Source organism: Corapipo altera, unplaced genomic scaffold (assembly GCF_003945725.1).
Source record: "Corapipo altera isolate COAL_440 unplaced genomic scaffold, ASM394572v1 61411, whole genome shotgun sequence".
NCBI classification, from domain to species: Eukaryota; Metazoa; Chordata; class Aves; order Passeriformes; family Pipridae; genus Corapipo; species Corapipo altera.
The window spans coordinates 25,532,277-25,553,878 of NW_020884875.1; positions in this window are offsets into that span (position 1 = coordinate 25,532,277).

Consider the following 21,602-nt stretch of genomic DNA (forward strand, 5'->3'; position numbering starts at 1 on the left):
ATTGTTTTTCTGGATAGCTGTTTCCATACTTGAAAGTTTTGTTTTCTTTTTTGTTTGTTTGTTTGTGTTTGCTTGTTTATGCATTCTAAATATACCATTAATTATTCCCAAGTGGACAAAAAGCCTAATTCTTTTCTTAGCTACACCTTCATAAACCCAATATAACTCTGTCAAAATGAATTGATAGAATAGAATCATTAGTTTGCAGAGCGTTAAAACAGCTTTGTTCCTGAAAAGGTAAGATACATGTATTTATTTGAGTTTCCTATTATCTATATTAAGCTTCTAGACTACTTGTTGTTTCTCTTGTGATTGCTAATGCTTGTTCCTCTTTAGCACTGGTATTCTCTGTTGTAGAGTCTAGACTTGTTCTGTCTCGTTAAGTTCTAGTGAGATGCAATTAAATTTTCTACCTCCAGACAACAATAAGTGACATAGAAGGAGGTGATTCATCAACAGCAACTGCTTTAATGGACTTCTCCATCTTCACAAGTGACAATGTGATCCTGAAAAGTATCATTGAAGAATGAACTGCAAAACCTAAAGAAAAAGAAGGCATCCAAGTCAGTCAAAGAGTGATCCTAACACTGGTTAGACCCAAAGCTTTTCCAACTCAGAAGAAACAGTTCTTTCTTTGTACTCCTGACTGGCATACTACTACTACTACTACTACTACAACATACTGTATCTTGGCTTTTTCAGTACTATTACAGAATCACATAATGGGTAAGGCTTGGAAGGGACCACTGGAAGTCATCTGGTCCAACTCCCTGCTCATGCAGGGTCATCCTAGAGCACATGGCACAGGATTGGGTCGAGACAGTTCTTGAATATCTCTGGTGAGGGAGACTCCACAACCTCTCCGGGCAATCTGTTCCAGTGCACCATTGCCCAGACAGTGTTATGTTCCACGAATGCTCAGCTCCTTCTTTAATCTGTCCTTTGTGCATGTCTGATGCACTTATAAGACTTTTTTCGACATCATAACTTCCCATAGATTTTTATCTCCTTTTCCTTCTTCTCCCATCTTTCTCTCATTTTACTCATGGTGCACTTCGGGGTTAGTTTCGTGTCTTAACCATTTCCAGCAGCTCACCACCTTCTCGTTGAGATGCTCCTTGTTTAAAATTTAAGAACCACTGGCATGTGATGCCTGCTGACATAACTGGGGACTGAAATCCCACAGAGGAGAGGTCAAATTTTATAGATATTTTCAAACATTTTACTTCTAAAAGTATAGAGGAATAAGAAATAAGGCCTAAAGGAAATTCAGAGGATGAAGGATGACAATAAGGTACTCCCTTATAATTGCAGAGGCCTGGAGAGAATTCAGATTTGGTTGGTCATGACAGTTCCCATTAGGAAATGCATACTGAAGTAGAGCCACGTGTGTTTTGATTGTCCCCACGTGTGTTTGATTGTCATAAATACTTCTGAGGAGGGTGTCATTTATGGGAAGGTAATATGTGGAAAAATGAAGATTAACCTAAGTAAAATGCGTTTTTGAAATATACCTCCTGTGAATAAAACCCTCTACATTCAAAAGTATTCAGAAATCTTGAGAGAGTCTACTGTAGCATGGTTCAAAAAATATGTGTTCACAATACAAGTGCAATGGTCCAGGCTTTGACAGTGGAAACTTTAAGTCATTTCACATATCTGTAGCTGCAGGTGAAAAGTACAAATAAGACTGGCTCTAGATATTCATATATTCAGAGACAACACTGAAGAGTTTTCAATCTAAGCACCAAAAAGTATATAATCACATCTTGAACAGAAGTTCATAGGAGTAGTACTTTGCAAGTTCAAGTGAACAGTTAAGATTGTTAGAGAGGGAAAATGTCATTTCACCTTCTTTGCAAATTGGTTAATGAGGTGCCATTGGATTAAGTAACTTCCCAAAGGTCACATAAGTCTGTGGAAAACAATGAACTGAAATGGGTTCTCCAAGGCGCACAATCTGACAGTGTAACACTGTCTTTATTTCTTTCCCACAGTATTTCCTTTATTTAATCTCTGCTGGTATTTGTTAAAATTTCCTTTTAAACTTAGAAAATATTAAAAAATCTCTTTAAAAAACCAAAACCCTTAAATAGCCCTCCCAACTTGTTTTCCTGAATGCTTTCCTGTCCCTTGGGAAATCGTGTTATAATCATGTTTAATTGTGTAGGCTCTATTCTCAGCAAAGAGAGTAGACCTTGACATTAGGAAACCTGAGGGGAAAATGTTTAAAAGGAGAGAAGATATTTCATATTAGAAAGATTTGCATGTGTTCAGCATTAGATAGAGAGCTTTAGAGAAAAAACATAAGAGTCTGAGTACTCAGGCTTTTCTGGATTCCCCACTGGGGACGTGATACTGCACCTGGTTAATATGTTATAAACGCAAACTGGCTAGCACTTGCTGAATTTACATTGCGCATTAGAAGTTTGAGTTCCAGAGGGAATTCAGAATTCCTCCTCTTATGGAGCTGCTTCTCTCTGGGGAGATGTAACCAGCTAACACTGTTATCAGCAACAGCATGGAAACAAGCAGTTTCCGCAGTAGTAGAAACACATTTGGCTCCACTTCTTTAACCCACAAGCTCCGATTCTACTTTCCAATGCTCTGTGTACAGGATTGTTGACAGTAGATTGCAAGTGTTTCATATGAGATCTGTAAGAAAAATCTTGTAATAAAAATAAAATCTGCTCTCCACTGTGCAGGATATGCTTTTTAAGTGAAAACACAAAATATTTTTAATTTGTCTTATTTCTTCAATGTGACATTCTAATGACAAAATTCTTTGGTGTTTCCCTTTCTTGGTGGTATCTTTACTGATAGACTGAAGCTTGTGACATCTTTTTTAGAAAGGAGAGCATAATCCTGTTGTCCTACACCACATTCTACGTTAAGGAGAAAATATTTTTTTTTTTTGTACATGAAGCTGTGAAAACCAGATTTAAAAAGAGGATATTGGAGTGGGAGTGTGAAAATTTACATCCCTAAATCCTGTCCTGACAACTGCTGCTTGGCTGTTGGCTAACCCTCACGATACTCCCTTTTCAGATGGTCCCTCTCTCAGCTTCTATCAGCTCCTCAGCATCCCATCTGCTGTGCCGATTGGGATTTTGCTATTCCCAGACGCTCTACAGAGTGTCTCAGTTCTTACTGGTGAGCTCAGTGTTGGACAGAGTCAAAACAGCAGAAGTTACGTGATGTGGCATCTAAAACCCAAGCCAAGGTTTTCTGGTAAATCTTACCTCATGGCTACAACAGGGTCAGCAGCACACAGACTTCACCATGCCTCACAGCAAACATCTCACCCAACTCTAGCAAAGCTAGAAAACTTGGACGTTTTTTGTGTCTATGGTGAGTTTCACCCGTCATCTCTAATCTGATTTGTAAGCTCCTTAAAATAGCTCAGCTGTCAAAGCCAGTGTATAAACCCCTCGTCACTATGCTAATGTAAATTATTACTTTTATCTAAAATTTTTAAAGGTTAAAATATATGGTATTCCAAAATGGCATTTGACAGCAAAGTGTGACTACACTGAATGATGTGAGCTTTCAGGCTGCTGTGCTTCTAGAAACAAATGGACTGCTTTCACACTTCTTCAGTCCCCAGGTCTGTTTGTGGTTACTACAGTGATTTCTCTTTGTTCTGTACTCCAGTACTGTAAGAGAAAAGGGCTCGTCTATCATGTGCCATAGATAATCGCAAAAACACCTCAACAGACAAGGTAGAAACCCCAGGGCTGTTTATATTCATGAAAACTTTTCCCCCCACAAAGGTCACATTGAATAAGATAAACCGTGTCATCAAATATGCAGCACACCATGCAACAGCGGTCTGGCGTTGCAGGCTTAAGACTTTTTGTGAGTTGTATCAAGGAGAACTGTTTTTGTCCTTAGCTTGATCATCAGTTTCAAATGGCCAAAGCTCTTGCAGTTCAAATGTAAATGAGAACACAGGTTACAACTATCCTCATTTCTCATTACTGAAATGACAAAATGCATTTTCTCCTACCTGACTGCTTTATACCTGGTAAGCAGCTGATATACAGATGTCATGGTTATAATATATATATAATAAAATAAAAGACCTGCTTGACAGCAGCACTGTAGAGGACTGTCTTTCTGTGTTGCAGGTTGGAATACATGCCTGACACAGAGTCAGGTCATAGGTTGTATTTGTACCTGTGCCAATAAGGATAATATTTAAAGCCCATAGAGTACCTATTTTTTCCCCAAATATTTTATGACTTCATCAGGGGAATGCCACTAGAAACTATTGTATGTTTACCATACAGCACTTTTCAAAATCTACCAGTTTCACCTGAAAATAAGAATCAGGGATGTCTAGATATTTGCAATAGTCTCCTCTACATCCCATGCCCAGTTTTCCCTTAACCTTAGTGAGTTTTGGATTCATTCTTTTGTTATTTAAAGCTAGTTTTTAAGGATGCTTTCCTATAGGTTCTCACACATACACATATTGATATTTGTTTAGTCTTATCACTGTAAACAACTTCACGGCTATCACAGAGGTTCTCTATTTCATTTTTACAGAGCTGAAATCCTAAATGCAATATTCTAACAAATGCTAAGAGCTAATATTCATTACAAAGAGTTTAGTATGCATGTTTTGCCTCCACACTTCTTTAATTTTACTAAATAGCCTATGTGGAAAACAGTTTGCTTATCCATTAAAAGAGAGAAGAAAACAATAACAAGAAGCCAAACTAAACAAACAAGCAAAACAAAACAAAACAAAAAACCCACAACAACCAAAAATCCCCAACCCTGTTCCATTCTGTTTTGGTTTCTGGCGTTCTGTTGTCACTCTATCCTAAAGTGCTGTTTCCTCACATTTGCATCTACCAGCCTTTTTAATGTGATATTCCATTTAAACTGCCTTTTAATTGTATGTGCTGCCTTGGCAGAACATGACTGATGTACTAGCGTTAATTAGGGCTCCAGTCAGCAGCCTATGCCAGCTGGAAACTGAGAAACAAGCGTAAATTATTCTGTCATCAATCAGCTCAAAAATGTTTGAATCACTAATTAGTTTGCAATTTGGGTGACAGTTTATCTGACGCAGGCGATGTCAGAAACTTCAGATCTTAGATGAATAATTTGCCAGCAAAAAGCACACATTCCCTGCTTTCAAATACATGAAGGTTTATCTGCATGTTGAAAGGTGGCTCAGCAGTCTTCATTAACTTCCAACTGGGACTATGTAAATCAGGAATCAGTGTGAGGCACTTCAGTCTGTGGTGGCTTAGCAGATGATATTTAGAAAAAGAAAGCCTCTTTTCTCTCTTTTTTTATTAATAATTCATAAACTGATAGACGAGAATGTTTGGGCTTTAACGCCTCAAAAAAAAAATCACAATTGTTAAAAAAAAAGAAGGCAATCACCCCCTTTTACATGAAAATTAGTTGTGCTGCATCTTGCTGTTTAACTGATTTATTCTCCTCCACTGTCATGTGTCTGGAATGTTAAGCAGCAAGTGATTAGCCCTTGTCCTTTAAAGCAGGATCATTATTGGGGTTTTATTAAATGGCAGACTTGTGTTTCCATTTAAAGGATAAGGGAGGTCAGGGGCAGGGAAAACAGGAAATTGCTAACAGGAAGCAGAAAAGGTTAACAAAGTCTCGTAAGGAGAAACTGTTCAATATTTTAAATGCAGCTGAGAGGGTCTTAACCTCTATGTTACTCTTATCTATAAGAGAGATAAGTTGGATACATTGCAACCCATACAACTATTGTGTGGCCCACAGACAAAACAAACCTGTAGAAACAATTGAGGGAAATAGTATTACTGGGCAGAAAGGTACCAATGTGTCTTCCACCTATGCATCCATCCTTCTGGAGTTGAAAGATGTGTGGTTGACATGGAAAGGTGCAACCACAGCAACAGGGAGGAGAATCATTAGCTGACCTTGGCGCAAAATGCAAAAGGCAAGTGAAGGTAAGATTTTCCGGTTTTCTTTGAATGGCAGAGGGCATCGTTTCTGCATTCAGAGCCTTGACAAGGTGAGAGAAGTGGGGAAAATGACATTGTGTAATTATGATTAGCTGGTGCCACTCTGTAAGCACATCACAACAGCAGCATGGGAGTTCTGCTGCTTAATAATTGTTAACAAAAGGATTTGAAGTAACAAATCAATGACAGTTTGGTGACAGTCCTTTTCCCTTCTGTCCCAAGTCCCTCTGCTCTCAAATTCTATATGTTATAGCCAGGAAAAATCATTCCTTGGTACGTCATATCTTAACATCTTATCTACACTGGCTTAAAACTTTACTGAACTTTGGTTATTTTGGTACATGTTTTCCAATATTTTAAATAGACTTGAATAAAATAATTTTGTTCTCAGAAATTTCTAGAAAAAATTAGTTTGCTACTTTAGAGGAGGATAAAAACCAAGTAACAGAGTATTTTTTTTTTGTGTATGGCAAAAATTGTGATTTTTATGGCTGCTTTAATGAGCATTTTAGAGCTTAGGCAATTTTTTTTTATATTTAGCACAATATACAGTCTACATGACACAGCAATGTTTTTCACCTTTTTAATGAAAAGAAAAAGGTTGGTTGAATTGCAGTGTCCATAAACAATTTCACATCACCAAAGATCAAGAGAGATTAGATGGAAATTAGATGTAGTCTTTAAAAGCCCCCTGGCAGGGGAATCACACAAGGTTTCACACACTGCTGCATGTGGGCTGTGCCCTGTGAAATAATCAGCACTGTACTGGGAAGGAGGCTACAGGACCCTCAGGCCATTCAAAATAACCAGTCCCCTCTCCTGTTGAGGCCACCTCATCTCTTGTCCAGGCTAAGTACCTTCCATAGATGGTCCTTAAATGTGTTTCTTATTTTCTGGGTGCCTAAAGAGAAGTCTGAGCTGGGCAGTCCTGACTGCTGACTGCTCTACCTGCAATCACAACCAAAGGAGCTGCAAATACAAAAAGCCATATGTAGCAATACTCAGCCTAGGAGATCCGGTTTTTGAGGTATCAGATCAAGCACTCAACACGAATGCCACTTTTGACTTTAATCTCTCTGTCAGCATAATGCTGGAAAAATAGAGTCCTGTTTGTCAAGCACTTTCCTGAACTATAAAAAAAGCACATGTGGAAATTAATGAGTCTGGATTTAGAGGAAAGCTTGAATAGTGGAAAATAAACAAAGCTTCGGACTGCACACTGCAGAATGAAGATAAAGCAAAATAGTGAATAGCTGCTTACTCTGCAGGCCCTCTTCTATCTATACATTGAGTAAGGCTGTGGTATGTGTAGGAAAAAAAAAGGAGCTACATTGGAATTTCTTTTGACAAAAACTTTTTGCTTGTTTCTTTCTTTTATCAGAAAATACCAGTTTCTCAAAACTGCAACTTTTTATGGAAACATATTCATCTGAATGATGTTTTTGTCAAAAGGACTTTCATGGCACAGAGTAGAATTTCTTGTCAAAAACTAAGCTAGAGAGCAACAAACCCACAGAGGCCAGAGTGGCCACTGGCTTGACTGTTAGACAACACTGAATGCGGTGCCACCACAGGAAAACTCAGCTGCCTTGTAAGAGTAGATGATGGTTGGAGGTCATGCATCTGGCAACAGACCTCCTTCTTCTGCTTCACATACCTTTCCTGTTATGCCCTGCTTATTACAGGCAGAACTGATGTTACCTGTGCACTTTCTTGACACTTCCCATCTTGCTTTTCATATCCCAATGGAGATCTGAGATGATTCAAGCGCTGGAATTCTATTTCTTCTCTTACTCTTTCTCCCCCTGCTTTAATTTCAAAAGATCTATTCTTTGTTTCTAAATGGAATTTAAACCCAGCAGTGGTTTATTAATAAATAACACTGCTGGTCCCTAGAAATCTTTTTGACACTGTAATGCAAATGCACTCAAGGTCAACAGTTGTGTTCACCTTAATTCTGTCATTTCTTCTCTTTTGATTGACTCTTCAACTTTAATACAGAAAGTACACATGCATATGCTCATGCCTAATCTGTAAACACTGTCTGAGTGCAAAACTGCAAACTCCATGAGATGACTAAGAAAAAAGAAATCATCAAATCAGTTTAAGCTAGTGCATATGGACTAAATATTTATATAGCATGGTATTGATAAAAGGCTCCAAAAAAATCACTGTCCTATTTTACCTATAGAATCTCCATTCTCAGCCCCCTATAAACTAAATAGATGTGACAGATGAATGATGAGAAGAAAAACTGCTTCTTCTTCATAAAGGAAAATGGCAGCTAACACTTATAGAAAATTACTTGTATAAAGTTTCACTGGAAGCTTTTGGCAGCATTTGCGGCTGAGCAGCTATACACGGAATGCTAGTTTAAGGCTTTGAGCTCTGATAGTTCTTTTTAGTACCATGAGGTGTAGATAGCTTCTGCATGATCGCATTGTATTTTTTTCTAGAAAGTAAAAGACCTTTTATATGTCAGAGTTCATCTTCTCTGAGTTTAACTTATTCTAAAGAGGAATTATGTTTGTCTATGTTAAAGAACATCTTCAGATGAAGGACAGATGTTTTGTCTTTAAATGCTTACTTAGCTCTAGAAAAATAGGAACTGTGAGAGAGGTATTTTAATTTAAACTTTTTTTTTTTTAATCTGTAAGTCAAAGTCAGAAAATCATAAATTCTGCTGTTGTCAGAAGCTGGTCTCAGAGAAGGCATCCCACAATTAGAGGATGGGTCTGAACACTAGCTCCATGTGGCTCAGCTGCAACAAATCAATTCCCAGAGACTACTCTGTTACCTCAGGACTTGTTACTGAACAAAACTATCATGACTATCAAGGAACAGGAATTTGTTAAAATAATGAAAACATATTGTTTATTATCATAGAGCTCAAGTTCCTGTAATGTCTTTTCTCGATGCCTCCTCAGTAATTCCTTCAAATACTATGAAGTGTTTTAGAACTTCTTGATTTTGTTTTTGGGCTTGGGTTTGTTTGATTTTTTTCTATTCAATGCAATTATACTTGTCATATATTGATATTGTGAAGGAATGGAACCTTTACTATTGTATATCAGCTGGCACGCTTTGTCACTGTTGAGGGAGAGGTGTGCCAGGAAGAGGGTTAGAATTTGTTTACCCATTACTGGCACCAATGTGACTTGTGAAGAGAACATCTCAAACAGCTTTTGAAACTATTGTTTCAGAATAGGGTAAGGTCTATTTAACCTGACCATGTTCCAAATTAAAGACAATACATGAACTTTTCTCTTCTAGTTTATTGTCTTGATTCCTGCCATTTCATACATTTTAATGGACAGACTCAGTGAGGAAGAAAGACGAGAGCCAGGAAGTCCTTAATCTCGAGTGAACATCCTTAAGGAAGTCTGTTCAGAGAGTATAATGTAAACCCCATCACAGAGAATGAGCCAAGATGGAAAATAATTTATGGTAAAAATCATACTAATACTCAGCACATTGTTACCAGTGAAAGACTAATGAAGCCTGAAAACGGGACATGGGTATGGAAAAGCTCTTGCCTAATTTTAGACATTCACAAAATCAGAGAATCAATCAGATTTGAAAAGACCTCTGAGATCACAAAATCCAACCTTTGAACAAACATCACCATGTGAATTAGATTGTGGCACTAGGTGCCACCTCCAGTCTTTCCTTAAACACCTTTAGGGATGGTGACTCCACCACTTCCCTGATCAGCCTGTTCCAATGTTTAATCACCCTTTCTGTGAAGAAAGTCCTCCTAATGTCCAACCTGAACATCCTCGGGTACAGCTTGAGACTGTCCTCTTGTCCTGTCATTAGTTGCCTAGGAGAAGACGCCGATCCCTGACCTTGCTACAACCTCCTGTCAGGCAGTTATAAGGAATGATAAGGTCACCCCTGAACCTCCTCCTCTCCAGGCTAAACAACCCCAGCTCTCTAAGCCTCTTCTCATTGGACTTGTGCTCCAGACCCTTCAGCAGCTTCACTGCCTTTCTCTGAACATACTCTAGCATCTCAATATCCTTCCTGAATTGAGGGGCCCAGAACCAAACACAATACTTCACATGCAGCTTCACAACTGCTGAGTACAGGGAGACAATCACTTCCCTTGTCCTGCTGGCCACACTAGGTTTAATACAAGCCAGGATACTATTGGCCTTCAAGGCCACCTGGACACACTGCTTGCTCATGTTCAGTTGGGTGTAACCAGCACCCCCAGGTCCTTTTTCCCTGTGCCACTTTCCAGCCACTCTTTCCCCAGCCTGTAGCACTGCATGGGATTGTTGTGGCCCAAGTGTGGGACCCAGGACTTGATCTTGATGAATCTCTTACTCTTGGTCTCAGCCCACTGATCCAGCCTGTCCAGATCCCTCTGCAGAGCTTTCCAACCCTCAACACTCCTGCCCAACTTATTGTCTGCAAATTTACCAAGAGTATACTCAATTCCCTCATCCAGATCATCAGTAAAGATATTAAACAGAACTGGGCCTAACACTGATCCCTGGAGGACACCACTAGTGACCAGCTGCCAACTGGATGCAGCACTGTTCACCACCATTCTCTGGGCCTGGTCCTCCAGCCAGTTCCTAACCCAGCACAGAGTGCCCCGGTCCAAGCCATGGGCTGCAGCTTTTTCAGGACTATGCTGTGGGAGATGGTGTCAAAGGCTTTGCTGAAGTCCAGGTAGACCACATCCTGGACTTCTTCTCATCCACTTTGGGGGTAACCTCTTCATAAGAGGAGATCAGATTGGTCATGCAGGACAAGCCTTTCCTGAACCCGTGCTGGCTGGGTCTGATTTCTTGGTTGTCCTGTATGTGCCATGTGATGGGACTCAAGATGCTCTGCTCCATAAATAACCTTGCTAAACACCGAGGTCAGGTTGACAGGCCTGTAGTTCCCTGGACTCTTCTTCTGGCCCTTCTTGCAGATGGGTGTCGCACTGACCAGCATTCAGTAATCTGGGACCTTCCTGATTAGCCAGGACTGATGATAAATGATGGAGAATGGCTTAGTGAGCTCTTCCACTAGCTCCATTAGTACCATTGGATCCCATCTAGTCCCATAGAATTGTAGCTTACTTCCTCATGGATTGCAGGGGGTCTGTTCTGCTCCCTGTCACTGTCTACAAGCTCAGGGAGCTGACTGCCCTGAGGACAACGGGTCTGTCTGCTGAAGACTGAGGTGAAGAAGGCATTAAGTACCTCAGCCTTTTCCTCATCTTCTGTGACTATATTCCCCTCCTTGTCCAATAAAGAGTGGAGGTTTTCCTTACATATCCATGTATTTGTAAAAACACTTTCTATTATCTTTTACAGTAGTGACCAGATTAAGTTTTAACTGAACTTTCGGCTTTGTAGTTTTCTTTCTACATTAACTAATGACACCCTAATACAATTACCGAATTGCCTGCCCTTTTTTCCAAAGATCATACACCCTCTTTTTGAGCCCCAGGAGCGAGAGAGGGGCAGCTTCATCGATGCGGACTGTGCCATCATGGGAGACGAGAGGGGGAGCCTAGAACACACAAAAGAGAAGGACAACTCCAGACCTGTGCAGATGGAGCTCATTCAGCCCTGTAAGGCCATCCAAGAGAAGGTCACTCTGATTAACCCTACATCCTGAGGACCTCGCTGTCACCGTCTAAGCTTGCTCAGCCCTGGCAGATGAACCTTAGGATTAAAGGGTGGGTTTAGTTCAGCGCATACTGTGTCTCACCTAAAAAATCCATTGCCCAGGCTTGAAGGCCTTACCCACATTTGCAAAGCCCTGTATCAACATCTTCTACAAATGCAGTCATACAAAGATCAAAAGACAAAGGCATATACATCTGCCTCCAAAGGTGCACCCAAATTAACTCTAGCATGCTGGAACATCAGAACCATGCTTGATACTGTGGATAGTGGATATCCTGAGCACCGGACTGCCCTCATTGCCCATGAACTGTCACCTCTCAACGTTGATATGCTCTCAGTGAAGTTCGCCTTCACGAGGAAGGTAGCCTCAGAGAACATGGTGCCGGTTACACACTCTTCTGGTCAGGTAAGCCCAGAACCGAAAAGCTTCATGATCAGGAGTCGGTTTCATGATCAAAAATGCTATTATTCCTAAACTCGAAAGTCTGCCGACAGGTCACTCTGACCGCATTATCTCCCTAGGCCTTCCATTACACAACAAGAAACATGTTGTCCTCTTTAGTATATATGCCCCAACTCTCCAAGCTGACCCTGCTGAAAAAGATAAATTTTACACCGACCTGCGCCGCCTTACCCAGAAGATTCCTGTAGATGATAAGATCATTATCCTTGGTGATTTCAATGCCAGAGTAGGAAAGAATTTTGAAGCCTGGAAAGGAATATTAGGCAAGCATGGTGTTGGAAGCTGCAACGATAATGGTCGACTTCTGCTAGAATTCTGTGTGGAGGAACAGCTCACCATCACTAACACTATCTTTCAGCAGAAAAATAGTCTGAAGACAACATGGATGCATCCCAGCTCCAAACACTGGCACCTCATCAATTATGTCTTGGTGCGATGGAGAGATGTCTGCGATGTCCACCATACCTGTGTGATGCACAGTGCAGAATGCCAAACAGACCATCGACTTGTGCGCTGTAACCTCATTCTTAAATTCAAACCTAAAAGGGGCAGCATCTCAAGGAGGAGACTCCAAGTTAACAATCTCCAATCAGCCACAGTGAGAAACAAATTTCAGGCTAACCTTCAAAGTAGGCTCGATAACCATTCCACAGATTCTATAGATACCTCTCCTGTAACACTCTGGCACCATATTAAAAACAGCATCCAACAGTCCTCTGAAGGAACCTTAAGGTTCTCCCTCAAGAAGAACAAGGACTGGTTCAATGAAAACAATCGAGAGATCCAGGAATTGTTGAGGAAGAAGAGAACTGCCCACCAAGCACCCCCTGCACTGCCATCCCGTCACATAAGAAAAACAGCTTTTTGCATCACATGCAGCAAACTCCAACAGAAACTCCATGACATCCAGAACAAGTGGTGGATCGATCTAGCTGAAAAAACTCAATTATGCGCAGACACGGGTGATCACAGAGGGTTCTATGAAGACCTGAAAACAGCATATGGGCCTACATGCCGAGCTCAAAGTCCTCTACCTAGCATTGATGGTCAAACACTTCTGACAGATAAAACCTCCATTATGAATCAATGGTCTGAACACTTTCAGACCCTTTTCAGTACCAGCTGTGTAGTCCACGACACAGTCATTCAGTCCATCACACAACAACCAGTGAAGTATGAATCGGATACTGCCTCCAGTTTAGGAGAGACCCTCAAGGCCATACAGCAGGTGAAAATTGGCAAGGCAGCTAGGGTTGATGGAATTCCACCTGAAGTCTGGAAACATGGGGGCCTTGCACTCCATACTAAATTTCACGAGTTCTTACTACGCTGTTGGGAACTAGGTGAACTACCTAATGCAGTCATCATCACCTTGTATAAGAAGAAAGGAATTAAATCAGACTCTTCTAATTACCATGGTATTACTCTGCTCTCCATTGCTGGTAAAATCCTGGCAAGAATACTCTTAAACAGACTAATACCTGCTATAGCAGAAGAACTTCTACCTGAAAGCCAGTGTGGTTTCAGAGCCAACAGAAGTACCACAGACATGGTGTTTATTCTCAGACAACTGAAAGAGAAGTGTAGGGAACAGAACAAAGGTCTCTATGAAACCTTTGTAGACCTCACCAAGGCTTTCAATACTGTGAGCAGGAAAGGTCTGTGGAAGATTTTGGAACGTTTAGGTTGTCCCCCGAAGTTCCTCAAAATGATCATCTCACTCCATGAGGATCAACACGGCCAAGTCAGATATGGCAACACACTTTCTGAGCCCTTTCTAATTATCAATGGTGTGAAACATGGCTGCATTCTCACACCAACCCTATTCACAGTCTTTTTCAGCATGATGCTCCAAAGGGCCATGGCAGACCTTGATGATCAGGACGGTATCTACATTTGATATCTTACTGATGGAAGCCTTCAATCTAAGGCGACTGAATGCCCACTCAGACCTTAAACCATCTTGTCCGGGAGCTGCTTTATGCTGATGATGCCGCCCTTGTCACTCACGCAGAAGCAGCTCTGCAGCGTTTAACATCCTGCTTTGCAGATGCTGCTGAGCTCTTTGGGCTGGAAGTCACCTTAAAGAAAACAGAAGTTCTCTATCAACCTTCACCTCAGGAAGTCTTCCATCATCCCCATATCACCATTGGCCAATCAGAGCTCAAATCAGTCCAGCAGTTTAATTACCTAGGTAGCCTCATCTCCTCGGATGGTAAGATTGATGGAGAGATAGACAACAGGTTAGCAAAGGCATATAGTGCTTTTGGAAAGCTTCATAAAAGAGTCTGGCAAAATAAACACTTACAGAAAAGTACAAAGATCAGTGTTTACAGAGCCATAGTGTTGTCTACTCTCTTATATGGATCCGATTCATGGGTCATCTACCACCACCACCTGCGACTCCTAGAACGCTTCCACATCAACGCTGCCTCTGTACAATCCTAAACATCCACTGGTCAGATTATGTGACCAATACGTCTGTTCTAGAACAAGCAGCAAGCACAAGTATTGAGGCCATGTTACTGAGAACACAGCTGTGTTGGGCAGGACATGTCTCAAGGATGAAGGACCATTGCCTCCCTAAGATCTTGCTCTACGGTGAACCTGCCACCGGCTGCCGCATGAGAGGAGCCCCAAAGAGAAGATACAAGGACTCCCTGAAACAACATCTCAGCCTTGGCCATACTGATCAACATCATTGGTCTACTCTGGCCTCCAGCTGGGAGGTCTGGAGACACACTGTCTATAACGCTGCTGATGCTTTTGAGAACACACGCAGGATCACCCTTGAGGAGAAAAGGCAACGCAGAAAGAATCGTGCCTTGCAGAATTTACCACCTAAGGAGTCTTTCTGCTGTGCCTTTTGCAATTGGACATGCCTGTCTCGTACTGGCCTCATAAGCCACCAGCGTGCTTGTAACAAATCTGGATAGAGCCTTTCCCAAATCTTCGTTCGCGAAGCCCAGCCATGATGACACTCTCTTTTTAATTCCTGAGTTCTTGTGAAAGCTTCCTGCTCAGCCAGGCCAGTATTCTTCTCTGCCAGCTAGTCTTTCAGCACATAGGGACAGCCTGCTCCTGCACCTTCAAGATTTCTCTCTTAAAGTGTGTCAAGCCTTCCTGTCCCCCTTCTTAAGGGCTGCTTCCCAAGGGGCTTTCCAAACCAGCATCCTGAACAGGCCAAAGTCTGCCCTCTGGAAGCCCAAGGTTAAGGTTTTATTGACCTCATTTTTTACCAAGTATTGAAAACTCTATCATTTCACAGTCGCTCTGCCCAAAATGGCTCCAACCACCACATCTCTCACCAGCCCTTCTCTGTTTGTAAACAGAAGGTCTAGTGGGGCACCACCCCTGGCAGGCTCGCTCACCAGCCGCATTATCTTCCACACACTCCAGGAACCTCCTAGACAGCCTCTGCTCTGTTGAGTTGCCAGCAGACATGTGGCAGGTTAAAGTCTCCCACAAGAACAAGAGCTGATGATCATGAAACATCAGTCAGTCACTTATAGAATAATTCATCCACCCCTTCATCCTGGTTGGGTGGTCTATAATGGACTCCCACCAGATGTCTGCTCTGTTAGCCTTCCCCCTGTTTCTTACCCACAGGCATTCAACCTTATCGTCACCATCCTTGAGCTCTATACAGTCAAAAGACTCCCTAACGTACAGAGCCATCCCACTCCCTCTCCTTCCTCACCTGTCCCTTCTGAAGAGCTTGAAGCCTCTAGTCATGTGAGTCATCCCACCACATTTCCATGATGATGACTACATCATGAAGCTTTCCTGATGCACAGAGGCCCCCAGCTCCTCCTGTTTGTTACACATACTGTGTGCATTGATGTACATGCACTTCAGCTGGGCAACCAATTTCAACCCTAAGTCTGGCATGCTGCTCCTAGGCTCATCTCTAGTGAGTCTGGTCTTATACCCTTCCCACTTCAAGATGAATGCTTCAGGTAGAAGCCTGCATGCTATGGGGGTCCTTGTTAGTCAATGAGAAAGGATAAGCATCTACAGAGTTGGTAAGTGGTTGGGTTGTCCATAGTATCCTACTGATTACAGAGGGACTGGGCTCAACCTGCTCCTGTAGGGATTGGTACAATTTCAGAAGAATTTGTAACAGAAAGCTAGAACTGGTTTCACTTAGGAGGACTGTGAAATGCCTTCTCAAACAGATTAGATTTTTTTTTCCTTCCTCCTGCATTTCAGAGAAAGTCACAGGGAGAAGCTGTGAGCAAGCTGTCTCTCTCCCAGGTATGCTCAGAGATAACATTTTTACAGACATGTACAAGATCTCCTTGGGCCAGAGAGGGTGGGGTAGGAGAGAAAGAAGATATTAAAAGCCTTGGACAAGGCAAGGCATTGCCTTTTTTCCCAGGAGGTCTGGTGTGCAGTATCATTAAGAAATGGTCCTTGCATCTGAAATAAACCTTTTTTTCAATCATTCCACTCCCTTGGCATTCTTGAGAGGAATACCTTCCTATGCTTTACCTTACACATAACATAAAAGGAAAACCTCTTTTGAAATCTGGGCTCCTCTGCTTCCTAATCAGTTGCTATTTATGGGGACAAAGTGTACTTAAGGCTATTTCTCTCTCCACCCCAAACACCTCTCGTCCTAGAGGGTAGGTTGGATGACATGTTAACCACGGAACTATTCTGCAAAAGTTTATAAGTTCACTTCTTCTTCAGGCAATCTTGTACCACTGCTACGAAGTTCCTACAGCTGTCTGGCAGTAGTGGAATGATGACTTCCTTTTAATTTTTCTTCGCCTTTTTTAGGATAGAAGGAACTTTTGCCTGCTGATGGTTTCTTCCATGCAAACAGAGTTGCATGGCTTATAACTGGTCTGTGCCTAGCTCCTTCAAGTTAGTGTGGAGCATTTTCATTTCAAGGAAATCTTGAGATATCCTAAAGCACATGTAAACTAACTATCACAGTGATGAAGGTACAATTGGTTTTCTTTCAGGGATACAATGTGGTTTAGAAAATATTTTCCATGTCTCATACATTCTGGTTTTCTTAAATTGGGCATTTATTATCTATAACTGTATATAATTCACTAATACTTAACAAAATATACTCCTGGAAAACCTTTTAATCAGCTGCCAACACTTTAGGCATGGAAGCAATCAGGAGTGAGTGTATTCAGAGGCTGGAATTTTGAAGCAGCAGCGAGGGAGTCACTCACCTAATTAAATTGAATGGGAATAAGGCATTTGTACGTTTCAGAGCAGCTCTAAAAATCTCAGCCTGATTTTCTTATGAGTTCAGACATAGATGTTCTTATCTAATTCTAGATTATTTTCATTATCTCATTTGGGTGCTCATGGAGGGTCAATCTTTATGGCTGATGTTCTTGAAGTCTTATCACCTCTCTATCATCACTCATTCAGAACACTCTAATGGATTTTTCTCACTTACCCTTTTTCTCTTTGGTCAGAGTGTTTAAGGCCATGGGGGTGACTTGATTTTTTTAAGTGTGCTCCTTCACTACCCTCTTTAAATTCTAATGCACATTCACCGAATCCTGCTCAGGTAGCCGAGCATATTGATTGTATGATCTTATAATTTACTTTGTGTAAAAAAGAAGAGAAATCTCTGTCTTCAGTTCTCCCTCTACCCCTGCTTGTTTGAAATAATGTTAAGTTTTTAAATGAGAAATGGAGTTTCTCTGAACTACAGATATATTTCCAGTACTTCTATGTTAATCCAACTTACTGATATGAGTTCTTTATGACCAGGTCTTGTTTTATCGGCATGGTTGTCAAAACCAGTTTCTCACAGTATTTCTGATGCATTAGAAATTGGGGTGAGATTTAGGCATTTATTTATTGGGATGGAGGGAGGAGCTTATTCTTTTTCAATACAACAAGATTAAACCTTTGAAACTTAATATTGAGAAATTACATTCAATGTGAGATTTATATGTTGTTTTTGTCAGGAAAATATATATATTATTTCAACTCCTGTCATCTGTACTTCCTTTACAAAGAGACAAACTTGAAAAATGTAGATAATTTTTTTACAGCCACAATTGAAACAAGGTTGTTTTAGTACTTCTCAGAGTCCTTGATGTCTTTCAGTACTGAGTCTTTCCTTGAGTCTTTCATTCCACGAAAATGACAAATGTTCCTCCTTTTAAGTAATTCTCAGATGTATCAGTGCTGATGACACTCTCTTTTTGCTACCTACTGTGGCTGGGGAAGAAGTGACTCAGCTCTGTAAAAACTTGTCTGGTTCTCCATCCTCTGGAGTTGTAACTCATCGGAGGGTAATGAAATACAGGCTCTTTCTCCTGCCTACTTTTACCTTCTCCAGTTATTAAAAATTCAGCTGGACTATTTTGGAAACTGTTAGAACAGTATTCCATTCCTATGAGGCCCACTCATGATGTCTTGTACATGGTATAAAAACAATTAGAAAATATTTTTCCACTAGTTTTTAAAAGTTTTCTGCATCATGACATATATTATTTCTGCTTACATTCTGCTGTGCTCGAACTTCTTGAAAATTCCTGGTGTTAGATGTAAATTCCAGAGACATAATATTTTTTTCTCTTAATACTGCTTATATCCATCTACTTTCAAGTGTAAACCACCATTATGGAACAGAACATTTTTAAAACTGCATAGTTTATACATTTATATCATTCTGGATGCTGTATGGTAGTCTTTTGACAGGCTTTTTACAAGACTCCACTAAGTAACTGATGGCACAGTATTTTTAATCAGGAAGTCAAGAATGTAGTCTAATATGCTTTTGCCTTTTGATTTTGTTATGTGTGTCTTTAATCTGTAAATTGATGATTGATTACTTCAGAAAAATGTATGCATTTTACACTAATATACACAATTTGGGCATCACTTTTGTTCTTGCATTGTATTTAAAAGGTAATAAAAACAAATGTGAAGATGAGATGAAGATGCTCTTTCTGGCATCAGTTTGTCATAATGTGCAACTTAGCCCACCTCAGCACTAATTTAGACACCATGTGAAGATCTGGTTCCCATTTTAATCAAGCTTGAAGACCATCATGGGGGAAGGAGATAGTTATAAATAGGTTGACTTGATCAGTCAGATGAACCATTCAGCAGCAAACTTCATGTTAATGAAAATGAAACATAAGGTGTCATGAAGCTTGGAGTGAGGAAGTAGATGGAAATTCTGTAAATAGAACTAAAAATCTTGTATGACCACTGTATGTACTGGGACATTATAAAGAACACAGAAAAGTGTAGGAAAACCCATCAGGCCACAGAAACTAATAATCAAGACTAAAATTCTCAAAGAAGTGGGTTTAAAATATGGTTTTGAGAAGAGTTTTAGGGGCACTTCCGTGGATAAACTCCCTACAGTATTTGAAAGTCCTAATCTAATTTTCTGAAGTTGGAAAACTATGACCAGAATAAGATATAAGAATAGCCTATGATGATAAACACTAGATGGAAACACCAAGATGGAATAAGTCTATAATAAGGAATAAAATGATGACATTCAAAACAGAGGAAAAGATTTTTTTATTATTTTTTATTCAGACAGTGAAATATACTTCAGCCATAAAACATTATTACTCTCTTTGTTGGAGCTTCAGCCATTTATTACAAGATTTTGAAAACTAGTTAGGATAAAATACTGGAAAATATACTGCTGGGATCCTTCCTGCAGTAAGGACAGAGTAAATAGTGACTTATGTACTCTTTGTAGTAGCCAAAACTTCATTCACCTGCCTAAGTGTTCTTTTGAATACTGTAATTAATTTCTTTTATAATAATAAAATGTCTTTTATAATAATAAAAAATTACTGCATTAATTTTTTTTATACTATCTTATTTGCAGTAATAATAAGCTCATGCTAAACTTTCTTTCAGTTTTGGCTTAGATAGTCAACACCTTTGTGCCTGTTCCCTCTACAGTAGGCCATTAAAATGCATTGAAATGGATCCAACTGAAATGGAAGAAACTTTAAATGTATCTTGGCAGGTTCATGTATTTGGGGTCAGAGGCACCAACAGAAGAAATTGGATCTTGGTTCAAAACATGTATCTAAGCAAAGCCTTAGCAATGTATTCTGGTTCCTGGGGAATAATTTCCTCTCCTCTTGTATTTGGGGTTGTAAATACATCAGAGCAGAACCCTACTTTCTTCTACACTGTGTTTATGTTTCTATCCTCTCTGGAAGTAACTGTGTTAAGGCTTCACAGATTTTTTTTTCTCTGCTGTGGAAGACTTTCTTACCTTTTTTTTCCTGCAGCTCTGCCTGGATATTTAACTACAGGCAACAGTATAATGAGTCCAAGAAAATGATTCCTGACTTTCAGAAACACACTTAAGTGCTTTGCAGAGAAAATGTCTCTGCTGGGCTACGGTCTTCTATTTCCAAAGTTCACGGGGAAGAAAAATAACAAAGAATTGTACCTTTGATTATCGAAGATCTGCAGCAAGTTTTATCCTTAAAGCTAGAAAGAGGTTTTTCAGCCATGCTGAGGATTATTTGTAGCATGATCAGGTAGGGCTGGCCTGCATAGAATTTTATGCAGTCATTTGATTCAGGTATTGAACACCCAAACTACTGAAACTACTGGAGACAGATGGGTATTATCTTTTTTTTTTTTTTGGTTTTGTGTCTTATGAAGGTGATATTGCTACTAAGCCCAGTTAAATTTCTTGCAGCTTTGCTGATGTATTGGTCAGATAGGCAGTTTCAGCACCGCAGATCAGAATGCCTGCTGTGTTTTCTCCAATGTTATCATTATTGCAGGCATGCAGCTCAGCCTTTAGTCAAAAGTATAGAGGAACTCATGCTGACCATGATATATCTTGACCTAATGAAATTAAAGCATTAAAATTCAGATTGATGTATATGATATAAAAACTTTGTTGTCTTTTTCTAACAGAAAGACTAATTGAAGAAAAGGAGACATTTGTAGGTAGGCTACAAATAAATCCCACTTGCAGGTAGAATTAACTGGCAGAGTACTTCATGATGTGCCAATATATTTAGACGGAGTAAAGTGCTGCATTCTGGTAGAGCTCTGCCACACTGCCTTCCCTGTCTGCAAAAAGCTTTTGGTAGTATGGTGGTTTGTAGCAGTTCGAGGGGTTTCTGGGGGGGTCACTGCTGGCCGCTCTGTGAAGGTTTTCAGGGCTGGAGTCACCCCCCCGCTGCCTGTCCCTCATGGCAGGGACAGGCGGTGGAGGTACTTGAGCCAGGAGACAGAGACCACTCAGCATGCAGGAGTCCAGCAGCTAAGAGCCTTTATTCAAATTTCCCGCAGCTTATAAGGGCTGCTGGCCAAGCAGGGGATTGGCCATTTGGCTAGAAAACGAAAGGAGACAATATAACTATGGCAACACAGAAACCAATGGTAGACAAGTGAATTAACAGTTTCCAAACCCGACATCTCACCCTTTCCTATTATAATAAAGACAACATTTATAATTTTCATGAGATTTAACAATGAGTTGAACCTGGGGTAAAAGTTGATATAAAAATGAGAAAATGAGTAAGACTATTTTTTTAGAAC